Genomic DNA, 6000 nt, shown 5'->3' on the forward strand with positions numbered 1-6000 from the left:
GAGTTGATGCTTCCAGCTCCTCCCCCCTTCTCTTTCTCTGTCTCTCTCTCCTCTCTCCCTCTTCTCCAAAAATGAATAAATGAAAAAAATTGACATAAATAAAAACGAGCAGCCTGACTAGGCAGTGGCGCAGTGGATATAGCGTCAGACTGAGATGCGGAAGAACCCAGGTTCGAGACCCCAGGGTTGCCAGCTTGAGTGCGGGCTCATCTGGCTTGAGCAAAAAAAAAGCTCACCAGCTTGAACCCAAGGTCACTGACTCGAGCGGGGATTTACTCATAGACTGCTGAAGGCCCGCGGTCAAGGCACATATGAGAAAGCAATCAATGAACAACTAAGGTGTCACAACAAAAAATTGATGATTGATGCTTCTCATCTTTCTCCGTTCCTGTCTGTCTGTCCCTATCTATCCCTCTATCTGACTCTCTCTCTGTCCCTGTAAAAAAAAAAAAAAAAAGAGCAGCTGTTTGCAAATATTTTCTGCAAAAAAACAGATAAAGAAGGAATCAGTTCTGCCTTTGCAGCATGAAAGTGTCAACCAAAAATGACCGATGGGTGTGACTCTCCACTGCAGTTAGGCGACCCCTGTATGAAAAGCTAAAACATAGAGGGCATCTATCTGCTTGCCCTGGGCTTGACCGCCTTTTCTGAGGTTTTATCTAAGCCAGGGTCCCCAAACATTTTACACAGGGGGCCAGTTTACTGTCCCTCAGACCGTTGGAGGGCCGAACTATAAAAAAAACTATGAACAAATCCCTACGTACACTGCATGTATCTTTTTTAAAGTAAAAAAAACAAAACGGGAAAAAAAACAATACTTAAAATAAAGAACAAGTAAATTTAATTCAACAAACTGACCAGTATTTTAATGGGAACTATGGCCCTGCTTTTGGCTAATGAGATGGTCAATGTGCTCCTCTCACTGACCACCAATGAAAGCGGTGCCCCTTCCGGAAGTGCAGCGGGGCCGGATAAATAGCCTCAGGGGGCTGCATGTGGCCCCCTGATCTAAGCTATATGTACCCATTAGCCAATAAAGGCTTATCTGTACCAGGACTTATGTATAAAACTTTTCACAGCAGCATTATTCCTAACAAGCCAAAGTACAAACAACACAAGTTTAATTAACAGTTGGTTAAACCGCCATATACTCAAGCGGTGGAAGGCTATGGATTCCGTTCCGTCCCAAACGCAGAGGTTGGAACCTCATCCCAATCACCACCCTGGAAGCCTGGGCCTCCAAAGCTGCAGCATCACGACACCGTCTGCACCTCAGACACTGACCACACTCCCTTATTATTCCCACAGCGGGACCAGCCACCCTCACGTGAGGACCATCCCGAGTCCTTTATATCCCGAACCTGATCCTGACACCGCGATCATACTAAATGCCTCCAGCCGTTACATACAGTGTGACCCGCAGAGACCAGGACAGTCGGGACACCGTAGTTACTGTCTACAGACCCTTAGTCGCTAAATGACCCCAAAGCTACTCAAACTAAAGACAGGCAGTCACCTGCTTCCTCCGAAATACCTGGGAGCTCCTTCCACACGACTCCTCCCACCGCCATCCTTCCAGGGTCCACACTGCACCACTTCCACCCCCTGATGTCAGGTACTCTGTGTGTGATGTGAGACAAATCTGCCACCGACAAAATGTTTCTGAAAATTTAAAAGGACAAGAGCGCACCGACCTTGTTTTCTGTAGCCCACGAGGCAAGTCTAAACTTTACACTTCCGCAACCTGACTCGGGTTCTGGCTACGTCACCGAATTTTTTGTCAGCCTACGGCGGCCGACGAGGATCTGAAGGGTTCGAGGAAGGCCAGCAATTCTCTCACTGCGCTCCGAGCTGGTGTGTTCCTGCCGGCTCGTTCAGCGGAGCTGCACGGGGGCCGCTAGATTGGAAAAGCTGACGCGGCACGGAAGGAAAGGAGACACAATGAAGCCTGGGTGGCTGAAAGGTGGGAAGATTTTCAGATTATCTCGTTTTCTGGTATTTGACTCTTGTAGCAAGTCTGTAATTTCAGAGACTAAGTTTTCAGAGGGAAAATAGCTCCGAAGCTGAAAGCACTCAGTGGGCTCGGAAAAAATGCCATATGGCCATAGAAGTCTTTTAAGTTGGCATTAAAAATTTTTTTTCTTAAATAATTGAAATGTTCAGGAGCTCAGGAGTTCATATAAACAGTCTAGAATAAAATATTGTAGAGAAACATTTATACATCTTGTAAAGGCAGGACAACAGGAAATTACCAGCAGAGATATTAATGCAGTAAGTGGGCTTTTTGTTGTTGTTTTTTCTTCAAGTGAGAATCGTGGAGGCAGAGAGACAGACTGCCTCGTGAGCCCAACTTGGGTCCACCCGGCAAGCCCACTAGGGGGCGATGCTCTGCCCATCTGGGGTGTTTCTCCATTGCAACTGGAGCCATTCTAGCGCCTGAGCCAACATGATTCAATGAACCTTGACTACAGGAGTGGAGGAGACAGAGAGAAAGGAGGGGGCGAATGGTGGAGAAGCACATGGATATTTCTGCTGTGTGCCCTAGCCAACAATCTTACCTGGGATTTCCACACGCCAGCCTCAGAGCCAACTGGCCAAGACCAGTAAGTTGGTTTTGAGAACAGAAAAGTTTTGGAGAAATGAGTACAGTGTGAGCCTGGTCCATCACCAACTGGAAGAAACAGTAGATATAGGACTGGCAGTTGTCGCTGGATCTGGTCCTTTGAGAAAGGCTACTAAAAGTGAGGCCATTATAGTCAAGGTTCAGTGAGAATGACCCAACCAGAATTGAGAATCCAAAAATATTACATCTACTTTTTTTTGAATAAGGTCCCATGATAAGACAGAGTGGTACTTCTTTTAAACAAAAAATGGTGGTATATTTGTATCTCTAGTGGCACAAATATAAATTAAGACCCTTAACTCCAGCCCTAAACAAAAGTTAAGACAAAATGGATCGCAGATCTAAGTATAAGAGGTGAAAGTATAAAACTTAAAGCAAATGGGAAAAATTTTTTTGAACCCAACTTACCGGAGTTCTGAGGGAAGACAGTAAAGGATGAATCATAAAAAACATAATAAATTTTACTCAATTAAAATTTTATACATTTGTACTTTTTTTTTTTTAAATGAGGCTATAAAAAGAGACAGACAGGGGCAAAACTAGGACAAAGGGAGAGAGATGAGAAGCATCAACTCATAGTTGCAAGCACCCTTAGTTGTTCTTGATTGCTTCTTTTCTTTTCTTTTTTTTTTTTTTACAGAGGACTCAGTCAGAGAGTAGGGATAGATAAGGACAGACTGGACGGTAAGAGATGAGAAGCATCAATCACAGTTTTCATTGCGACACCTTAGTTGCGCCATTGATTGCTTTCTCATATTGTGCCTCGTCCTGGGCCTTTCAGCAGACCGAGAAACCCCTTGCTCAAGCTGGCGACCTGCGGGGTCTCGAACCTGGTTCTTCTCCGCATCCCATTCTGATGGTCCTATCCACTGCACCACCGCCTGGTCAGGCCCTTCATTACTTTCTAATATGTCCCTTGACCAGGGGAATCCAGCTGAGGCAGTGACCCCTTTTTTTACTCAGACACCTTGGGCTCACACAAGTGATCATATGGTCATGGCTGTGATCCCATGCTCGAGCCATGACGATCCCTCAATCTGTTGATCCTGCACTCAAACCTGGGGCCTCAGCATCCCAAAGCCCACCTCTGTGTATGGAGACACGACCTGGTCAGGACAAAACGTAAACTTTCAAGCACAACAATTTACGAAATTGAAGAGTAGAGCCAGAGTTTGGGGGAAAATATTTCCGCATTGAATCTGGTAAAAAATTGTATTTAAAATATAGAAAAGATTTGTAAAACATAACAAAAATAATACAACCACTAATTACTTTATGTATAAGGTCATGAAATTTTCCAGAAACTGAATTTTCATGATGTCACAACTATAAACTTACTAAACGGCAGTAACTTGCAGAATTACTATGTATAATAAATGTTATCTATAAATTATGGCCGTAAAACTAAAAATGAACTATAATTTAAAAAAGTTGTAGGATATGGTTGATTTTTTAAAATGATTCCAAATACCATTGCAAAACTATAAACTACCTAGGATTAAAAATGAATCAGTATATCTGGGACACTAAATTTTTTTTTTTTTTTACAGAGACAAGAGAGAGAGGGATAGATAGGGACAGGTCAGACAGGAATAGAGAGGGAGGAGAAGCATCAACTCAGGGTTGCAGCACCTTTTGAACAAAAGATGTCAGCAGAATTGTATCTCTAGTGCTGTAAGAATAAGTTAAGACCCTTAACTCCAAGAAGAAAAGTTCCAACAGACCATGGAATAAGAAAGTAAGAATTTGGATAATGAGCCTGGGCCAGGTAGCTCAGATGGTTCAAGTGTCATCCTGATACATCAAGATTGTGAGTTTGATTTGTGGTGGAAAAATCAACCAGTAAATGCATAAAAATAAGTCAGACAAGAATTGATATTTCTCCTCAACCCACTTTCTGTTTGTAATCAGTGATCAAATTTTTTAAAGAAATAAAGAATTTGGATAATTAGGGGATTAAAATAAAAACTGAATCATAAATTTGGGGGTTTAAAATTATTTTAATATTAAAAACATAGAAACATCAATATGCTTTTCAATTATATCCCACTTTTCTTTGTAAGACATTTATTTAGGAAAAAATAGAGGTCAAGGAAGTGAGCTGTCAAATAAATAACCTTCAGTAACAAGTTACAGAGGCAAAACACGGGACCTTGGAGCTTAGGAAAGAGACATAAACCTTGAGAGGTATAAGAAGGGGGTAGAGAAAGCTGGCATGCTACAGATAGAGCCATCATGTGTACCTCTAATAAATGCATACCTATTTTCTTTACTGATTATTTTATTACTGTATTTTAGAGAGAGAAGAGAGGTAGGAGAGAGAATGATGGGAACACCGATTTGTTCCTGTATATGCCCTGACCTGGGATCAAAATTGGCAACATTTTCAATTCAGAACTATGCTCTCTAACCACCTGACCATGGCCATACCATTTTTTAATACATAGCTTTTTGGTAACTTGAGTTATCATCCTACTAGTTCACCCATAGTTTTTGTATACCCACTTACTATTAATTACATGTAGATATACATAAATAATATGGAAACTTGTTTAGGAGAAGGTAAAATAAAATTAAATTACAATTGTTTCTTTCCAGTTTTTTTTAATTGACAAAAGAGACAGACAGGAAGGGAGAGATTTGGGTGGTTCAGGTTGTTCATTGATTGCTTTCTTATAGGACCTTGATGGGTGAGGGAGCATTCAGTGGAGCTAGTGAAACCTTGCACATGTCAGCGATCTTGGGCTCAAGTTAGAGACCGTGGGGTCATGTCTATAATCCCTTGCTTTGAGCGGCCACCCTGCACTCAAGCAGGGTGCGGTGCGGCTCAGCCAGTAGTATTCCTCTCAAGCCAGAGACCTTGGGATTTCAACCTGGGTCCTCAACTCAATCTACTGAGCCACAACCTGCCAGGCTTTTATTTTATAATTTAATGTTATTTAATTACCATATATTAAACCTATTCTTAATAAACTTTATTATAGTAAATTTTCATACTTATATGAAAATCACTAATACTAGTATAAAGATTCACATAGGCCCTGGCGGTTAGCTAAGTGGTAGAGCGTCGGCCTGGCATGCGGGAGTCCCAGGTTTGATTCCCGGCCAGGGCATCACAGGAGAAGTGCCCAATCTGCTTCTCCAACCCTCCCCCTCTCCTTCCTCTCTGTCTCTCTCTTCCCCTCCCGCTGCCAAGGCTCCATTGGAGCAAAGTTTGCCCGGGCGCTGAGGATGGCTCTATGGCCTCTGCCTCAGGCACTAGAATGGCTCTGATTGGGCAGAGCAATGCCCCAGATAGGCAGAGCATCGCCCCCTGTTGAACATGCCAGGTGGATCCCAGTCGGGGTGCATGTGGGAGTCTGTCTGACTGCCTCCCC

General features: G+C 42.8%; 1 protein-coding gene across 1 annotated transcript in view; it reads right to left on the minus strand.

Moving 5' to 3' along the window:
• Window positions 1-1740, minus strand: part of LOC136387051 (zinc finger protein 615-like) — a 40442-nt gene extending 38702 nt beyond the window's left edge. The window contains exon 1 of the mRNA XM_066358113.1: window positions 1695-1740. The gene's annotated coding sequence lies outside the window, so the exon portion shown is untranslated. The remainder of the gene's footprint in view (window positions 1-1694) is intronic.
• Between the last annotated feature and the right edge of the window lie 4260 nt (window positions 1741-6000).

This window comes from Saccopteryx leptura, unplaced genomic scaffold (assembly GCF_036850995.1).
Source record: "Saccopteryx leptura isolate mSacLep1 unplaced genomic scaffold, mSacLep1_pri_phased_curated manual_scaffold_56, whole genome shotgun sequence".
Lineage (NCBI taxonomy): Eukaryota > Metazoa > Chordata > Mammalia > Chiroptera > Emballonuridae > Saccopteryx > Saccopteryx leptura.